Genomic DNA, 21,247 nt, shown 5'->3' with positions numbered 1-21,247 from the left:
ATGCAAATATTTATTTATTAAGCATTTACAGTGGAAGGAAAATTATTAAGTACCACTGAAGAGACATCTGAGTTATTACTGGGGTGCCAATTAATACATTTTGGTTGAGGTAATAAGTATAACTTATTTAAATTAAAGTGTTATGAAAATGTTGTCAAAATGTGTGTGTGGTGTGTATATAAACAAAGTAAAGGTATTCTATTAGTCATCCTCAAATGTTTAAATTGTGCTGCTAATAAACACCATAGGCATGAGTTTTTATTATCTTTCTTTACTTTGCACCAGAATTAAAAGCCTTCTTATTCCCCATGCTTAGAGTTGATTATGCCAACTCAAAGGAAAATGAAGCTTTCTTTCTTCAAATTAATGTAGAAAATACCCAAGAAATTAAAGAATGAATAATAGCAGCACTTTTACTAGTAGTTATATTTACAGGTACTTCCAAAGAGGGAAAAAAAAGCAAAAGCATTTTAAAAATTTGTCAATAAAAATCAGGTTTATACAGTAGTACCTGACGCAGGGATAAAATTTATAGTGAAGCTCAAATATATTTTGAATAAAACAAAAAAATACCATAGAATTGTGAGTTTTGAGTATATCAACAATTTCCATAACAACTATGAGCTAAGACAACGTCTTGTTTTACAACAAAAGTCATCCGCAGAAGTCCAGAGATGGGAGATATTTCTTGGGTGTTGGGTGTGTAGATGCAGCGCCCACATTCCTCACAGAGGGTCTTAATGCCCCAGCTGGGAGTTGCTTACCCAAGGTCACACCCTTCGCAGGTCAGGGCCCAGTCATTCCCACTCCAAACAGGACCACTCTGATGTGGCATCTTTAGCTGCAGACATCCCTAGGTCAGCAGAGGCTCTGTCCACTGGGTGGCGCTCCACCTCTAATTCTGTCCAGGGCAGGTCCTCCCCGCCCTTCTCTCTTCCACGTACTCACTCTGCTTCTATCTCATTTCATAAATACAATTTCACTGGAAAAAATAATGGCATATGACATCCGACTTCCTAAGAATGATCTCTTTTTTCCCTAGATTTAGGGTGGTTGTTATATTTACTCATATTTGGTTTTCTGTAAGCAACTATGGAGCACAGGCACAGAGGAATCTGGAATGAAAATTGTAAAATCTGTGATATCTGTGGTGCCTTTGGAGGAACTAATAGTCCAGGATTCTGATGGCAGTAATCTCACTAGTCAGAAACCAATAAAAGCCAGGTTTGTTTTCAAACTGTGTAAGAATGGCAGAATTAGACGTTCACTCTGAAAATAAGTGTAAAATTTAGACATATATTCTGTTTTTCACACTTCCCTCAAAAGACAGCAGAGTCGTTAGCATCTTCTGTTTTACACACTATTTTGAAATCTGCCTATGATCACAGAATTCTGTGATGTGCTAAAGGCCTTATAATATGCAGCTTTTAAAATTTCAATTAGCAAGTGCTAATTAGCATCAAAAATGAGGAAAAGGTCCCAGAGAGGTTGTAAGAAAACAAGGGGGATAAAAAATTGAGATGCCAAAGAAAGAAAATTACTTCAAAGCAGAAGAGGGAAGAATAGAAGGACAGGAAGTGAGAGAAGAGAGAACTGAAGGAGTAAAGGACTTGTTCTGAGGAGAGGAAGGGAAGGAACATGGAAAATCTATTCTTTGAAAGGCTTGTTTTTCTTGGCTTTACTTTCAAACAAGACTGAAAATTTTTTCTGTTTGTTTGATTTAATCAAGTTTTATTTCTTGTCATTTTACCTCACAGTTGAATGTGAACAGAATGAAATTCAAATCAGCTACTAGTAGTTTTCTATTTTCAGTTAATAATTATAGACAACAACATATACCAACTTTATTCTCAGTTTCCTTCTTGTATTAAATTGTACACATTGCAATACAAAAGTATAGACTTTTGAGAAAGTTGATAAAATGCAATGCTTTTTTTTTATTATAAACATTTCAGAAAAATCCCAAATGAAATTATTTTCTTTTATGAGTTAACGACTCAAAGACTTTAATTAAAAAAATCCTTCACAGATCCCATGCGCACCCAATGAGGCCAAAGTCACATAATTGGCTATCTAAGCTATAGGCAGCTGGAGACAATTTCTCAAATTCCTTATCGGAAGAAAGCCAGAATAGACAGCAGGAAGACAATACGCCATGGAGAACATAGCTGGAGCCATGATTTAGTAAAAGGAAACAACGGAAGTCTCATAAGGCAAAGTGGAGCAGATGGTCCCAAGAATCTCTTGGACGAGGTTATTATTTTTTCTTAGGCCATAGTTTATGATGGAAAGCAAATGCACTGGGAACAAGTTAACTGGTGCATATGGATGTGGGTGTTAGTTTCCTAAGGTGAGAATCAAATTCACAAACCTAACATTTAATCAGAACAGCTGTTTCTAACTCACGAGTCATGCGCTATTGCTTCCAGATAATATGCCATACGATTTCCAGTCAAATGCTGCTGAGGAATAGAAACAACAGAATGGAGTGAATGGCACTGAGTCAGACTTGCTTCTCTCCAGATAGTCAGGGAAATAACCCTTTTAACCAAGACATTAAAGAAAAAAGGAGTGCAAATCTTCTAACCTGCTTATGTGATGCAGTCATACTCCACTGCTGATAACACACCTTAAAAACTGCACTCAAATTAATGTCACAATATGGAAGATACAAACATGATGAACACCAAGGCAGATTATGTAACGATGCTGCAGGAAATCATATGTTGTGGACACAGCTTCATTGCATGAAATAATTTGGCTGAAATACAGACGAGTTTGTTTTGACCATTATTTTCATCAGGGCTTAATCTGTTATTTGTTGTCTAATGTAGTTACTAAAAACATTGCATTTGCAATTGCCAAATTGCTAAGAGAACTTAAAAAAATCATTGCAAGAATTAAAATTATACTTTCCCAAACTGTATTTGTGTGTCTGTGTGAGTACATGAGTGTGTATATATGTACATATGTGTGTAGATAAATAAAATAACCCATCACATTTATCTTTGAAGACCATGAAGAAGTGTTAATACAATAAAGATGTGCCCTGACACAGTGTCATGTCGATGAGGCATGATGGGTTAGTGCTGGGCTGTCACAGCCTGAAAACCAACACATTCCAGGACTGAATTCTCAGTGAATATTAATAAAATGTTTCACACTTTAAGGATGATTTCTGTTTTCTCTTACAATTTGAACTACTTATCACATAAATGAATTATGCTTTCAATAGTATACAGTACAACCATGTGGTACGATGTCATACGTGGTCATTTTAGTCACCTAACATCTTTATCCTCATTTTCCTTTGAATATTGTCCAAATTCCTCAGTGACATGGGGTGTGTATGTATGTGAGACTACAATTCCCATAAAGTGCATCTGGAAAAGTGTGGGCAGGGTGGGGGAGGGGTTTGGTTTGCCCTGTTGCAAGGACTAGGGCTTGCTACTGGAATTTAATTGATGGGGACCAATGATGTTAAACCTCTCCCTCCAAAATTGCCATCAACAACAAAGAATTGTCCAGTATGCCAGTAGTGCCTCTGATAGAGGAAATTTCATCAGACTCTAAGCTTAGATCTGCCATCTATTCACAAACTCTGCACCGAGGCAAACCGAACATGCTGCTTTCTTTAACTTGGGTCTTTGTATGCCATTTCCTCTTCCTGAATTGTTTTTCTCTTCTCCCACTCTCTGTCATAACGAAGCTAGACAACTAACTCATTTTTTTCCAATTACAATCCACATGGCTTTTTCTTAGTAAAATGTCCCATAAGTCCGTCATGTTTCATTACAAGCATACCTTGTTTTATTGTGTTTTGTTTATTGCAATTCATAGATACTGTATTGTTTTTTTAACAAATTGAAGGCTTATGGCAACCCTGGGTCAAGCAAGTCCATTGGCATTATTTTTCCAAAAGCATTTGCTCATCTTGTGTCTCTGTGTCACATTTTGGTAATTCTCGCCATGTTTCAAACTTTTTAATTATTATTATATTTGTTATGGTGATCTGTGATCGATGATCTTTGATGTTACTACTGTAATTGTTTTGGGGCGCCACGAACAACACCCACGTAAGAGGGCAAACTTAATAGATAAATGATGTGTGTGTTCTGACTGTTTCACCCACCGGCCATTCCCCATCTCTCCCTCCCACTCTCTCCCTGGGCCTCTCTGTTCCCTGTGACACAACAATATTGAAATTAGGCCAATTAATAACCCTACTACTGATGTAAACTGTGATGAAACATTTACTCTTGTGAAACCTTAATAAAGATTTAATGTTTCTGAATTTCAATTTACAAAGTTTATAAAATTTATAAAATGTTTACAAAATGAAGCAAGTAGCTATCTAGTGAGTATTCTGTGAGGATCAGGTTTGGTTATATAATGGCTTAAGACAATTTCAGGAGTGTGGGGTTTCTCAATAACTAGTAATTAATATTATACGAGAGCCATACACAGCATTTTTAGCATGTCTTTGTTCTGCCTGGCCTTTACCCCTAAAGTTTAAACTTTGAAACCTTTAAATCTTGAAAGAACTAAAATTTCTTCCATTTTTCTGTATTCAAAAATATATAAGGGCTCCCCTGGTGGCGCAGTGGTTGAGAGTCCACCTACCGATGCAGGGGACACGGGTTCGTGCCCCGGTCCGGGAAGATCCCACATGCCACGGAGCGGCTGGGCCCATGAGCCATGGCCACTGAGCCTGCGCGTCCGGAACCTGTGCCCGGCAATGGGAGAGGCCACAACAGTGAGAGGTCCGCGTACCACACAAAAAAAAATTATATATATATATATAACTTGTTTATTATGTTTCATATATTATATTTTGATTTTTGCTGTAGTGACATGTTTGTTTCTTGTTCTATTTCATGGGCAAGTTTAGATTTAGACCACATGAACACTACTTTAAAATGTCTTTTGATGATTTAGCATGGATTCAGGAATATAACAAAATGCAATCAAGAGCAACGTCTTGCTTTTTCATTGCCTTTTGTTAGTGTGACATTTTTTCCCTCTGGCTTTTTCAGCTTTCTGCGAAGTTAATAGTTTTTCAACTCTTCGATGCCTGATATCTTGTCTTGCCATTAATCACTGCGAAGTTAACAGCTAACATACCTCTCAGTATTATCTTGAGTTTAACTCTGTCTACACAGCAATTAATCAAAGTCATGAAAACAGAGGATGGTACCTCTTCAAATCAAAGCATTTAAAAATAAATATATGTTGTTCAAATTTTCAGACCTAGAAAATCCTTTTGATTCAAACAATTTTCTCTTTGAAGTAAGTGTACTTTAAGGATAATATCGAGTGAAATTTTCCTTGATGAAACAGTATTAATTAAGCATAATTTTTGAAAGACATTTTGCAAAATAAAAATGCATATCTTGACTAGGTTCATTAGATGTTTATTGTTTTTCTAATGTGCTGCTATAAGTTTTTATCTGTCAATATTCATATGTCATATCTTAACACATTTTTAATAAAAGAGGAGCTATAAAACTGCTATACATGTGATAAATTGGGTTATCAATTGGTCCGTTAACTGCTTGGAGCAACAAGAAAAATAGCTTCATGATTGTTTCAAGACTGTTGGGGGTTAAAACTATTTTTTACACTGTGTGAAAATTTTCAAAGTCTATAGCTTTGGGGTCAAACTTTTATTTCCCCTAAATTATGGGTAGTAATCATAAATCTTATTGATACTATAAGTTAACTGGGAGATATTTATGTGAAAAGTTTTGTTCAATTATATCATGAAATTGTGCTAGAAAATAGTTTAGGCTTCAAACAGTCAGTAGCTAGGTTAACTTGTTAAAAAATTACCTTTAAAAAGTAAATTTCACAGAATATAGGTAGAATAGACAGAGTGAAATATAAGGATTCTGGAGATGGACAAATATGAAACAGTGAAATGTTATTCCTACATTAAGGCAAAGAGTTTAAAAGAATAGTTTTTCAGTTTACTGCTGTTGTCAAGACTGTGTCTTAGGGCAGCATTCATATTAATAACCCATAATTTTGTAATTTTCAGCATTTTTAACACATCTTTATTGTCATATAAACTTTTTCTAATCAAAAATAACTTTAAGTGAATCTAAACTCATACCAAGGAGAAAAGCATTAAATGTAGAAAGGATTTAAAACTTAGCAAGTTAAAAAATAAAAGTAACAGACAAATTGAATTTTATGGTATTAAAAAATGTTGAATGAGGTAATTACATTTATAATATCTTTCTCTCTTCTTTATACAATTATTAGGAGCTCTAGAGTTAGATATAATAGATGAATATTATTATCCATCTATAATAAATTTACTTAAACTATGGGCTAGTGAAAAGCAGGCCTTAGACACTTTTCATGTGATTAGTACATAGAATTAATAAAAGTGAACATTTTCCTTCCAAAAAGTTATGAGAAACGTTCAAACATGGTGGATAGCTGAAAATGGACCCTTGGATTCTTAAATTAGGAAAAGCCAAATAAACTTGAACACAAATAATTATCAAAACATTAACAACAAAAATTAACCAAGGTGTTTGAAAGACACTTTTAAACTATGGACTTGGCAGGAATTCAGTTCATTTTCAATTGCTAAAGCAGCATTTCTTCTTGAGGTCCTTTGTCAGATTAATAGAGAGAAAATTGATATACACAACCTATGTGAATATTTGAATGTTAAGAGTAAAAACTATGTGTATATATATATATATATATATATATATATATATATATATACACACATAGATGCTTCTGGCATCTCAGTATAAATGTGATCAAATAGTTCATATTCTTTAATATTTTATAGATGTTGTTACTTTGTTATGCAGTAAATGAATTAGAAAAAATGGTCTAATAGGCTCAGTAGCTGAACACTTTATAATTGCAACTAACAATATTTACACTAAAATATTAATCTTGGCTAGAGTAGAAATTCCCAATATAGCAGACCTCAGGTAGATGGCATACCAGAATACTTGCCTCAATATGCAGGGAAGCATAGAGGATATTTTGTGAGATTTTCTTTATACCATGTAAATATATTAACATTAGATAATACCAGAAGCAGTCAGATGTGTGTTTCTTAAAGTATCTCCTTCAAACCTTACTATGATGCTACTGTCATTCTCTTTTTTATAGATTAAAAAACAAAGAATCAGAAGTACTCAGTAATGTGTTCAAAGTCAGGTAGCTTTTGGGTTTTTTTGTTTGTTTGATTTTTGTTTTGGGGCCACGCCACACAGCATGCAGGTATTAGTTCCCAGACCAGGCATCGAACTGCGTGCACCCTGCAGTGGAGTGGAGACGCAGAGTCTTAACAACTGGACCACGAGGGCAGTCTCCTTGTAGCTTTCTGTGTCTGTGAGGGGCTGAAATACAGCCTCTCTGCAAACTGCCTATTTCGCTAAACTGCACAGTACCCTGCTCTCTTCATGTGAGTGGCTGAGGCAAAATAAATCCCACTTGTGTGTGTGCCCTCTTTACATAGCACCCCTTCTTGTGAAGGAGGGGGAATAAAAATATCCATTAAATCACCCCTAAACTAGGTGACTTGATTCTGAGACCCAGCCTATACCTGTTTTACATCAAAACTAGGTAATGCATTTTAAATGTGCAAAGCAAAATTTTACTGCAGAAATATTTATGCAAAATAAACTTTAAAAGTAGGAACTGAAATTAACAAAAGAGCTATCTGGAGAACATACTGAAGAATAGTGACTCTGGTGTATGATGGGAATATATATGCCTAAAGAAAAGAGCTTGAACAGCAATTTTCAGTAATGTGAATAGAATCAGTGGCTTTCTAAAAAAGCTTTATTCATTAAGTTTTAGACCCAGGCATAGAAACTCTTTAACCATTGAACCTTCCTTTAATGAATATTATTAAAGTCTATAATTGCTATTGCTATTGTTACTTATTCCCTGTACCTTAATTACTAAAAATGTCTCTGATCCTATGAATATGAGGAAAAACTTTCAGGAACTAACTTGAAGATTAGCTTCAGATTTGGTCATTTAACTTAAGACTTATATTTAATATTATTGAAAGTAAGAAACATAAGTATTAATTAATTTTCAGAATTAAAGCAAAACAGTAATTTATATCAGCATGAAGTCATAAATAGCTCTATCATGGGTGAATTAAGAAAAAAAAACTTAGGTTCTTTTTTTTTTTTTCTTCTTTTTTTCGGTACGCGGGCCTCTCACTGTTGTGGCCTCTCCCGTTGCGGAGCACAAGCTCCGGACGCGCAGGCTCAGCGGCCATGGCTCACGGGCCCAGCCGCTCCACGGCATGTGGGATCTTCCCGAACCGGGGCATGAACCCGTGTCCCCTGCATCAGCAGGCGGACTCTCAACCACTGCGCCACCAGGGAAGCCCAAAACTTAGGTTCTTAAAGTTTAGAATGCATCAGAATTTTTTTCAGAGTTTAGAATTCTGAGTCCATATAATCCCAACCTAGTAATCAAAATCAGTAGGCCTGCTGTGTAATCTGAGTAATCAGACTATGGACAGGAAGGTATAGATGCTTCGATGCAGACTAAAGCCTCAGGTGTTTCATCATACACTCTGAGAAATGTTGAGCTAGCTGGTCCTTTAAACAGCGGACTCTAACAACTGGGCAAATTAGAGGTTTGTAGGATTAAGAAGAAAACACAATGTTGTTAATAGTTTTAAGAAAAAAATGTACGCCTGCTTCAATTATATTTTAATTATTAACATTATGAAAAATCAAGTTATCACTGTGGGTATAGAAAGTCTCAGTCATCCATTCTTTCATTTAGTTAATATGCATTTTCTATCATGTTTATCCCAGGCACTGGTAAGAGATACAGTGGAGAACAGGAGAGTTAGGGTCCCTGTATTGATGTAGATGTCAGTCTCAAGAGAAAGATTGCCATCTCACTGTCAGAAAGCAAGCAAAGGGCTTCCCTCGTGGCGCAGTGATTGAGAGTCCGCCTGCCGAGGCAGGGGACACGGATTCGTGTCCCGGTCCGGGAAGATCCCACATGCCGCGGAGCTGCTGGGCCCGTGAGCCGTGGCCGCTGAGCCTGCGCGTCCGGAACCTGTGCTCCGCAACGGGAGAGGCCACAACAGTGAGAGGCCCGCGTACCGCAAAAATAAAAAAAGCAGGCAAAAATGAAATAAAATAAAAATTCTTGTTGGGTTTATAGCAAAAAGAAACTAGGTTTTCAGTTACAAAAGAGTAGTATTTGAAAGGGAAATCTGCTCAATACTCTCTAATAACCTAAATGGGAAAATAATTTGAAAAAGAATAGATACATGGGTATGTATAACTGAATCACTTTGCTGTACACCTGAAAGTAACACAACATTGTTAATCAACTATACTCCAGTATGAAATTTTTAAAAAATAAAAAATTTTAAATCTACATAATACCTGATAAGCTCAGAGCAAAGTGAAAGAGTTTCAAAAAAAAAAAAAAAGAAAGAAAGAAAGAAAGTTGACCATGTCATAGAAAAAAACAAAAAAAAACCCCACAAAACCTCTCAGGACCTTTCTGAGGAAATTCTGGTCAGTTCTCCAAGCAAGCAAATTAGGCAGCTTTGTGTGTGACCTCTGCATGGCCTTGAGAGGCTGCCCCCAGCTATGCTTGCACAAGAGTCAGGAAATAGTATTCCTGAGCGTCCTAGCAAAGGTCCACTCATTTCTCCAGGTCTCTGGCACTTCTCTCTACAAACGGAAGAATTTTGGCTAGATCCATATTTATTTCCTTTCAGTTTTAGTTATTTTTTATGTTAATTTTGCTCATTTTAGCTTATTTCACAGACTCCACGTTTAAATGGTGTTAAGGAAATGAAACAGTTTTCCTCAGAATATTATGCATTACAATTATAGCAACGTAATCTTTCAAAAGATGTAAAGCGTACCAGAATGTACACAGTTGTGATTTGCAGTTGTCTGCCAGCACAGAAAACAGTTGAAGCACTGAATTACTTTAGCTCATTTTTGTAAATCCTAGAAAGGTTTTGTGATGCCATCTCATGACACTCATGGCTTCTAAAATAGGGTTCTATCAGAGTGTATTTTCAAATAAAAATTTGAGACACTTGGAGAATATTGTTCATGGACTTTCTTAAACAGAATGGATATACATATACATATAGTGTCAAAATATAGTGTAAAATGTATAAAAAATAAAAGTTCCTTACAAAAATATAAATGCTGAAAGTGATATAAAATTTAAAAAAAAATGCTAAAACTATTTTCAATAGCCAAGACATGGAAGCAAACTAAGTGTCTATCAACAGATGATTGGTCAAGGAAAATGTGAGATATATATATATGACTAATACTCAGTCATTAAAAATAATGAAATAATGCAGCAACAAGAATGGACATAGAGATTATCATATTTACTAAGTGAAGTAAGTCAGACAAAGACAAATATCATGATATCACTTATATTTACAAAACAGGAACAAACACAGATGTAGAAAATGAGGGATAAATTAGGAGTTTGAGATTAGCAGATATAAACTACTATATATAAAACAGATAAACAACAAGGTCTTACTGTATAGCACAAGAAACTATATTCAATATATTGAAATATACCATAATGGAAAGGAATCTGAAAACAAAACAAATATATATATATATATCTGAATCATTTTGCTATCACCAGAAAATAACACAACATTGAAAATCAACTATATATATTTCAATTTAAAAAAATCAGAAACAAAAACAAAAGAAAAAAATGCTAAAGAAAAATAGTGGGCGTTGTATAAATCATGCTATGTGAGTCTGAAACATTGACACTAATAAATACAAACAAAAGTAGTATGCTGCAAGAAATGTGATCAACAAAGGATACATTTATTATTGCTCTTTGGCTCAGAAAACATGAGAAACGAAGATGTTAGTGAGTTTATCAAATGAATATTATCATTCCTCCAAAAGCTTGTATTTAGTTCCTATGATATATTAGATTCTTTTGTTGAGCTACGTAGATGAATGTTCCTCAGACACTTGTCTTCCTGGTGAAGTAAAGAAATATAAAATAATATCACTAGTCCTAAAGAAGACATTTTTCAAAGATTTTTTTGACATACCTCAAACTGCTTTCAGTGCACAAGGATATAATATAAGAACAAGCAGAGTTTTCAGGTTTATGAATAAGCTTGATGAGAATGTTTTGGAGATGTGGGAAAGGCACATTAGAAAATTACGTGTGAGCCATAAAGTAGAAGGCATCATAAGAATGCGCATCCTATAAGTCATATGCCCCAAACTTTATAACCTGGATTTTTTTCTTGATATTATAATAAGTATTCAAAATTGGGGAAATTTTCATCTCCCAAAGTTTAGAAACTGTACTAAATAAAAGTCAAAAGATTTCTTTTACTGAAGGACTTCCAGGTTGTTTACATACTGGCATGTGTTGTACACACCAAGATGGGTTACAGTAGCAATATGGTATTGAATCCAGCAAGACTTGTCTTAATCTTATTTCATCTTGGAGACCTATTTCCATAGAACACTCTGTTCCATTCAGGACTGTTTAGAAGTCACCTGTATAGAGTAAAATTGCTTAAAAGACAACTGGAACTGCAGTTTTACCCTTATCTTAAGCTTTTCTGTAATCATGCGTTCTTTCCTTTGACTTTTACAAGCAATTATGTGCTTTATTCACATTGAACCACTTATCATTATTCTAAAAATTCTATCACCCTTTAATCTTCATAATGCTGTTCCTTGTGTCTGAAATACCTTTTTTTCTACTTAACAAGCTCCTGTTAACTGCAATATCATCTTTTCTCTTTGGATTTTTCTGGCTTCTATCAACAGTTTCCTTATTTGTATTTTCTTAGCACTTTAGAGATAGATCCATTACAGCATTTCTAATCTCATACTATTCTATGTCTATGAATGCTTGTTGAATTTAATTTTATTAAGATGCAGAAATGAGAACTGGGTAAGCCTAGGATTGAAATTGTGAGTACATAGCTGAGTCAGAAAAAGTATAAATATACCCCAAAAGAAGAATGCTTTATTTAGAAGGCAAACTTGAAATTTACAGAAAGCATAAAGCCAGAGAGTCTTTTATCAGATGTTCACATAAAGGAGACATTGGCAACATTGAGTTATAACACTAAAACAAGAATAATTCTTCCCCAATTGTACGCTGCTGTTGAGAATGCAAAATCATGCAGCAGGTGAGGAAAAAAGTGTGGAGGTTCTTCAAAAAATTAAAAATAAAACTACCATTGAGGTCAGGGTCCCAAAGAAGATATTTTGACCCCTGTGTTCATTGCATAGTTATTCACAATAGCCAAGATATGGAAACAAGCTAAATGCCCATCGATAGATGAGTGGATAAAGAAAATGAGATAAACACATAAAATAGCATATAGTTCAGCATTTAAAAAGGAAGAAATCTTACAATGTACAATAACACAAATGAACCTGGAGAATATTATGCTAAGGGAAATAAGTTAGTCACAGAAGGACAAATACTGCATGATTCAACTAATATGATGAATTTAAAATAGTCAAACTTATAGAAGCAGAAAGTAGAATGGTGGTTGCCAGGGGTTTGGAGAGGGGAATAAGCATTGTTCAAAGGGTATAAAGTTTCACTGATTCAAGATAAATAACTTCTAGAGATCTACTGTAAAACATAGTAACTCTAGCTAATAATAATATATTAAATTTTAAGATATAAATCTCGTATTAACTGATCTTATAAAAGCATACATTGTGATCTTTAATCTTTCAACTACAGTAATATGTGAATACACTATTATGTGGGTTAAATAAATTTCATACTTAAATGTCATATAATAACCAATTAAAATTGGTCGCTTTTCTTTTCAATTTCCCATCCTATCTGTGATAATCAAGATCAAAGAAACTATCCATGTAAAAACTACATGCTGAAGAAAGTATAATATTTCCTCTTATGCCCTTCAACTATCATCTGGGTTTAATGTTTATGCATGCATTGGGAAATGTCCTAACACAAAAACAGTTTAAAGCCCTTGTCACCATTACATAACACTATTTAATGTTTTCCTACTTTACCCCTGTAAATAATTTCTGACACTCAGAACATTCATAATTGCAGTTGTCAGGACATTAATTTATTATTTTGAAACAAATTTTCTATTTAATACTACTTTAGTGAAACAGCAGGGTTGTATAAATTGAGTAAAATCATCCTCAAAATGTTCAAATGTAGTATAGACGAAGAAAACAAAAAGGAAAACACAAATGTTAAATTTTCTCCTTATGGGCTTCCCTGGTGGCGCAGTGGTTGAGAGTCCGCCTGCCGATGCAGGGGACAGGGATTCGTGCCCCAGTCCGGGAAGATCCCACATGCCACGGAGCGGCTTGGCCCGTGCGCCATGGCCGCTGAGCCTGAGCGTCCGGAGCCTGTGCTCCACAATGGGAGAGGCCACAACAGCGAGAGGCCCGCGTACTGAAAAAAAAAAAAAAAAAAAAAAATTTCTCCTTATAAGTAGGTTTTCTATTCTGCCATTGACATTTTAACCATCCCACCCCCAATACCATACTCTCTTAATTACTATAGATTTATAAAGTATATACCTCTAAATATCTGATAATATCTGTCTCCCTTCTTGCTTGATAAAAGTTTTCTTGGCTATTCTTGATTCTGCCTTTGAGTACCAGCTTGTAGGGTTTTTATTAGAACTTCCTTAAATTTGTAGATTGATTGTAGGGAGAATAGTTTCTATAAGATATTAAGTATTATATCCATATCTATTCCTACATTTATTTAAATAACACTTTTGACTTGTAAGAAATATTTTGTAATTATCACAGATGTCTTGAATATCTTTTTCTCAAATTGTTTGCTAAAATTGAATAAGAAATGTATCTATTTTACACTGACAATTTATTCAGCAAACTCCATGTACACCTTCTTCCAAAAGACTGTCTTTTTCAACGTGGATTTATGATATGGTACAGGGTTTCCCACCATTTGTAGTGGAACACTGCTGTGTCACAAATAGGTTACAATTGTGCAAGATATTGACCTGAATCTTTTAGTAATTTTTGCATATCCCCTGAGATGAATACTGCTGAGAAGGACTGAGTAGACAATCATAACATCATTTGTTCTTTTCTTTTTATTCACATCACATTGTTCAGTCTGAGTCCCTCAGGACAACATTGAATAGATGCGGTGATTGCAGTCTTCCTTCTCTTGCTCTGTATTTTTAAAGAAAATGTTTATAATGCTTCACCATTAAACATAAAGTGTGTTGTTGTTGTTAGTAAATACATTATCAGATTTAGGAATTCCCCTTTCATTCTTAATGTTCTGGCATTTTACATGCAGAGTTTGTGGAATTTTATTAAGTATCGTTTTTCCTGCATTGAATAAGATAATTCTGTGATTTTGTTTCCTTAGGCTGCTAATGTGACCAATTACATCAGTAACTGTGTTTGCTGCTAGACTCTTCTTGTATTCTTAGACATAATGCATTTTTTAAATAAAATGTTATAGTCAGTGTGAAAATTTTATTTAATATTTTTACTTATAGATAATTGTATAATCACATGCAGTTGTAAGAAATAGTATATAATGACCCCATGTACCCTTCATCCTGTTTTCCACTTGTTAAGAATTTAATCTCTCCTTCCCTTTACACTTCTTAGCCATTCTGTCAATGACTGTAAAAATGTTTACATAATTATTTACTTAAAATTTTTCCTGATTTTTGTCTTCTTTTAAATAATATACACTTTGTACTCAGATATATAAAGAAAAACTCAATCAGGTAAGCAGTGAAAATAGAACTAAGAAATGGCAAATACTGAAGTGTGAAGCATTACAATCTTTGACTTACAATACTATCTTTAAGTCTCATTAAACCTTGACTTTCATAAATAAATAAGATTACAATGGCATTTTCATTTACTCTAGCACAAGTGTAACATTTCATTGTATAGGTAACATTCAAAAATACTGACAACTTTTTGTTTTATAACTCTGTAACTTAATCAGTTAATGAAGCACATTCATATAGAATTTGTCTTCAATTTTTTTTCCCTTAAATTAGTGAGAAAACCTCAGTTAATTAAACATAAAATTTAGGGACTTTAGGTTCAAATGTGATGTTAATGCATTCATTTATTCATAATTCAAACTGACCCAGCAACAATGCACAATATAAACCTTGCAGAATATTAGCCTTTTAGCCCTTAAGAGCATGGGTATAACAAGTATTAAGCAGGCCTTGAATGCTAGAGATAACTGAGTTATAAAATTTCAGAAAATAAAGAGAAGATTTTGACTGAATTAAGGAAAGTAGGTCTTCACAGAGAAGTAAGAATATAAATAAAGCCTTAAAATATTGACATAGTTTTCACGTAAAGGGGACATTTCAGATGATTTAAGGAGTGGCACACATCAGTGTTTCTAATAGTATGTGATTTGTCCAGCAAAGGAATGAGGAAGGGGACAGATTCAGGTCTCCATCATGCAGCTTCTCAAAAGTGATACAGTTTAAAGACAGCTTGCTTCTTTAGGTAAAACATATGCAAATGTTGGAAAGCACCCATTATAATTTTTTTGTTTTGCTTTTTAATATTGCCCTTTCTATCTGCAACATATTATGTTCTCCGCCACCTGTGGGTAATGGTTCATTCCTCATCAAGACCCAGTAACATTTAGCAAAACTTGGCTCCCAAGGACCCTTGCCACGAAACCCTCCCCATTACTCCCCAGCCACTTGGCCCTATTTCATTTTTACTGAAGCGTTATTCACTCAAAAGGGCAGGTTTATAGGGGAAGATGATGAGATCAGCTGGGGTTACATTGAAACTCTGACTCTCAAGAGGGCATGTGCTTAACAGTAGGAAATACAGCTCTGTGATATCACTGTGTAAACTACCAACGTGATTTGAAGAGGATCTGTAATTCATATTTCAAATCTCATTGTCAAAACAAAGCATGTTACTTCAACTCATTAATTTTTCCTCTGGGCCAAAACAAGGATTAAAAGTAAATGAAATAAATTGAAGAGACAAAACTAAATCTATTTAAAGTAGAAAGTAAGTGTATATTCAAATTTTAAAAGTCATTTCAAAGTTCCTTCTGGTACTAGTTTTTATTAGAAAATATCCTTATAAAGTCATCATCTCATTAACAACTCCTGAAATAGTTCTATTTTCTTGCCTTTAGGAAATTTATACATCTATCCCTAAGAGCCTCTAGGCTGACCCAAATTTTTAGATGTTTTACAGTCACTGACCCTCACTGGGTGTTATTACTTTCATCTCTAATATAATGAGTTTGGACATGATTTAATTATTTCTGGGATTTTTCCAACCTCAAACATTCTCTAAGTCACAATTTCATAGCACTAAAAAGAATTGCCTATGAAGAAAATGTTAATATCCAGATTTTCCGATATACTCCAAACTTTTGTATCTCATTGTCAACTTGATATGTTTCCTTGAATGCTCATTAGTGTGTCATGTCTTAAATTCAACAGGCCCCAAAACAAACATCATGTATTCCTTCCCCTATTCCTACCTTAATTATTATCAGTCCACTCTTCTAGTTGGTCACGGCAAAAAACTTGCATTTATCCTTGACTTCTCTCTTCTCTTACTTCTAAACTGAATCCCTCAGAAAATCCTGTTACCCCTGCCAACAAAATGTAATTAAAATCTGTCTGATTTTCACTACTTCGTTTGCTACCATCTCAGTGCCGTCATCTTTCCTGACCTATTCTCCTAATGAATCACTCTTCCTCTGCCTTAGACTCTAACAGCAGCAAGAATTATTCTGTTTAAATGTGAATCAGATCATGTCACTCTGCTAAAAACTTCCACTTAATAGCTGTCTTCATCACTATAACCGGAACCTGTAAGATGTCACCTACATGGTCTGACCTCCATCTCTGACCTCACCTCCCATCTCACCACTCCTTCTCTTACCCTTTTGTAGTCTTACTCACCTTGTTGATCTGTAGAGTGGGCATTTCCTGACCACATTATTTTAAAATAAACTGTATGTCCGCACTTGAACACTCCTCATCCTCTCTTTTGCTTTTTTTTCACTGTCACCAATTAACTTGCTATAGGTTGTAATAATAATAATAATAAGTATGTATATATATATATGTATATATTTACTCTTCTCTTCAACCCATGGAAAACTCATGGAAGGGATAATTTTTATCTGTTTTCTTCATTTTTCTATCTCCAGTGCCTTAGAAAAACACCTAACACAAAATAACATCATGATTTTTATACCAATGACTAACTCAGGGGGAAAAAAGCCTGTTCATGAAATTTTTATTTCAATACTGTCTTATGAAAAGCTTAATATTTACTCTGAAAATACTGCAATATTCCTTTAATGTTCCCTTTACAACTTTGAGCAATACTCATCTGCTTAGATTCATAGAACTAAAGATTTTAATTAAGTGGATTTGGAGTATGCCATTATTACTGGATGTTTTCTTATTTTCCAGAAGGAATCTGGTGAAGGATTTTACTTTATTGTATTCCATATTTAAAAAAAAAATACAATACAACAACTTACCAGAGATATTAGCTTGACACTGTTAAGTGTAAACATTATGAAACGTTTATATTTGAACTTTGAAAATTTAGGCAAGTTCATAAAATGATGAAGTACATTTAATTTTGTAGTTGTTTCTTCATGCATTTAATTTGAGTTTTAATAAGTTAGGCTTTATTACTGGAATTACTAGTTTAACGTAGCAAAGCCAACTTTGACTTCATACTTCATTTTATTTAATGGGTGTTTGGAGATAATCTGATCCTGATATTACTTAATAACACTTATTTCTCAATCAGATGTAATCAAGAACACAATTTGATCAAACTATTTTTCAGTATTTGATAATGTTTCCACCAATAATACATGACTTTCATAATTAATGAACAAATATATTTGATAAATATAATACATTCAAAATATCTGAAGAAGAAATCTATTCAGAACAGGAACACTGTAGCCAATATTACACAATATATTATTCATTTTATCATAATTATCATACACATATTAGTTGACCTCCTAGGATATGGTAGTATCACTCAAGGAGAAAACTTGAATAGAATAAAACTGATTTTAGCACAGAGTATGGAGGAGTATCAGCAATTAAAGTGAAAATGAAATGTGAGGCACTGAGACACTAATATGAAGGCATTGAGAAGGAACAATGTAAGAGGTAGACGGTGATGTTCAGAAGTCAAGGTGAAGGAACATTCAGAACATAAGGCATGGGGAGTGACTTCAGAGAGATGGCAGAATGGGAAGTCCCAGTCCTTTTCCCCAAAAAGCAACACTGATTTAAAAATAGCATATGGATTAAAATACCTCCAAATTCAAGTTAACTAGTTATAGTATGCTGATGAGCTCAAACCTGATAGCAACCACATGGAACAGGGAGGAAACACAATTTCACTTTATCCACAGAATCCCCTCTCCCAAGTTGGCACAGCTCAGCACCAAGGAAGCTCACCTTGCCCATGAATTCTCCCATGGGAGAAAGAGAGTGGAGCCTGGATCCCACATCCTTGGCTTTCAGCATATTTACCTCAGGAAAAATGGTGGTGCTTACCATGGTCAGTGTAGCTCCAAAAACATGAAAGAAGGCACACAACTCAGGTAGGAGGGAGAGATGTGGAGCATGCACATCCATTAGAAAAGTTTGAGAGTTTCCCAGACTCTCTAGGTGGGCTGATCATTGAAGTCTTCTCCCTGTCAAAGCCTGTCTATAAGGACTGGGAAAGAGGTGTCTGTTTCTACAAATATGTAGATGTGACATGATTGTTTCTTGTAGAAACATGTAGAATGAGAGAAATAATATGACCCAACAAAAACCGTATCTCCAGCAACCAAGCCTAAGGAAATGGAGATGTATGAATTGCTTGCAAAAGAGTTCAATATAATCATCTTAAAGAAGCTTAGCAAATCAAAATAGAACACAGATGCACAACTAAACAAATCAGAAAAATTATAGGTAAAAAAATGAGGTTATAAACAATGAGAAGGCATAAAAATAAATAAATAAATTCTGGGGCCGAGGAATACAACTAAAAATTTAATAGAGAGCTTCAATATCTGACTTGGTCAAACAGAAGAATGAATCAGTGAACCTGAACACAAGTCTTTTGAAATTATTCAATCAGAGAGGCAGAATGAATAAAAAAGAGTAAAGGAAGCCTAAGGGTCTCATGAGACACCTCAAATGAACAGATATACATTGTATGGAAGTTCCAGGAGGGTAAGAGGGAGAAAGGTGCAGAAAGCTTAAAAAAATAGTGCCCCCAAACTTTCCAAATTTGGGGAAGGAAGTAGCCACAAGATTCGTGAAGTCCAAAGGACCCCAAAAATGAAACAGAAGTCTACAATGAGACACATTATAACCAAATTGTCAAAAGTCAAAGACAGAGAATGAATTTTGAAAACAGCAAGAGAAAATTCTCTAATCATGCACAAAGGAAATCCCCATAAAACCATCAGCGTATTTCTTAGCAGAAATATTTTAGACCAGAGGGAGTGGAATGATATATTCAAAGTACTGAAAAGAAAAAAACAAAAACAAAAACTATGAACCAAGGATATTAGACTTGGCAAAACTGTCCTCCAAAAATGAAGAAAACAAAAATATTTTTTTAGACACACACACACACACACACACACACACACACTAGAACTGTTTTAAAACCATACTAAAGGAAACTCTTTAAGTTGACAAACAGCAAAATGAAAGTCTATGAAAGTATAAAATTCACTGATAAAGGTAAATATATAGACAAACATAGAATACTCTCATACTGTAATATTGGGTTTTATTAACCCTTTTTTAATTTTACTATAGAAGTTAAAAGACAAGCATATAGACTCATAAATATAAGCTGCTTATGGAAGCTTTGTGGTAACCACAAAGAAAAGATACATAAAGACATATAAATTGAACTCCCTAATCAAATAAATAAAGTGACTGAATGGATAAAAATATAACAAATAGTTATATGCTATTTACGAGAGACTTATTTTAGATATAAGTAAACATACAGGCTGAAAGCAAAGGGATGGAAATGGATATTCCATGCAAAAAGTAAACAAAAGAGCAAGAATGGAATTACTTATATCAGGAAAAGTAGACTTTGAGTGAAAAACTGTCACAAGAGACAGAGAAGGATGTTATATAATGATAGAAGAGTCAATTTAGGAGGGCAATCAGACATCAGAGCACCTAAATATGTAAGGCAAACAGTGATAGAATTGAAGGGAGAAATGAACAGGAATATAATAGTAGGAGACTTCAAGACCCCACTTTCAATAATGCATAGAACAACCAGACAGAAAATCAATAAAGAAACAATGCACTTGAACAATGCCATATACAAATGGCCCTATGAGATATATACAGAGTATTCCACTCCAAAACAGTAGAATTCATATTCTTCTCAAGAACAAACAGATCTTCCTCCAGAAGAGATCACATGTTAGGTCACAAAACAAGTCTTAACAAATTTATAAAGATTGAAATCTTATTATTTCAAATATATTTGCTGACCAAAATGAAATGAAACTAGAAATGCATAACAGAAAGAAAATTGGAACATTCACAAATATGTGGATATTAAACATCATGCTCATGACCAACCAATAGATCAAAGAAAAAATTAAAAGGTAAAAAAAAAAAATCAGAAAATGTTCTGAGATAAATGAAAATGAAAACACAATATACCAATACTTATGGGAGACATCAGAGGCATTATTAAGAGGGAAGATTATATTGGAAACACCTACATCAAAAATGAAGAAAGATTTCAAATAAACAACCTAACTTTAGACCTCATTGAACTAGAAGAATAAATTAAGCCAAAAATTATGAAAGGAAGGAAATAATAAAAATTAGAGCAAAATAAACAAAATAAATAACAGAAAAATAGTAAAAAAAATATCAAAATAAGAGTTGGTTTTCTAAAAGATAAACAGAACTGACAAGTCTTAATCAGACCAAGAAAAAATAGAGAAGACTCAAATAAATGAAATCAGAAATGAAAGAGAAGAACTTACAGCTGATATCACAGAAATAAAAAGGCTCATAAGAGGCTACTATAAACAATTTCATGCCAACATACTGGATAACTCTGAAATAATGGCTTAATTCCTAGAAACACACAACCTAAAAAGACTAAATCTTGAAGAAATAGAAAATCTAAAGAGATTAATAACTAGTAGAGAT

This window comes from Stenella coeruleoalba, assembly GCF_951394435.1.
Source record: "Stenella coeruleoalba genome assembly, chromosome: 12".
NCBI lineage: Eukaryota > Metazoa > Chordata > Mammalia > Artiodactyla > Delphinidae > Stenella > Stenella coeruleoalba.
The sequence above is the reverse complement of the archived record's forward strand: the minus strand, read 5'-3'. Positions refer to the sequence as shown.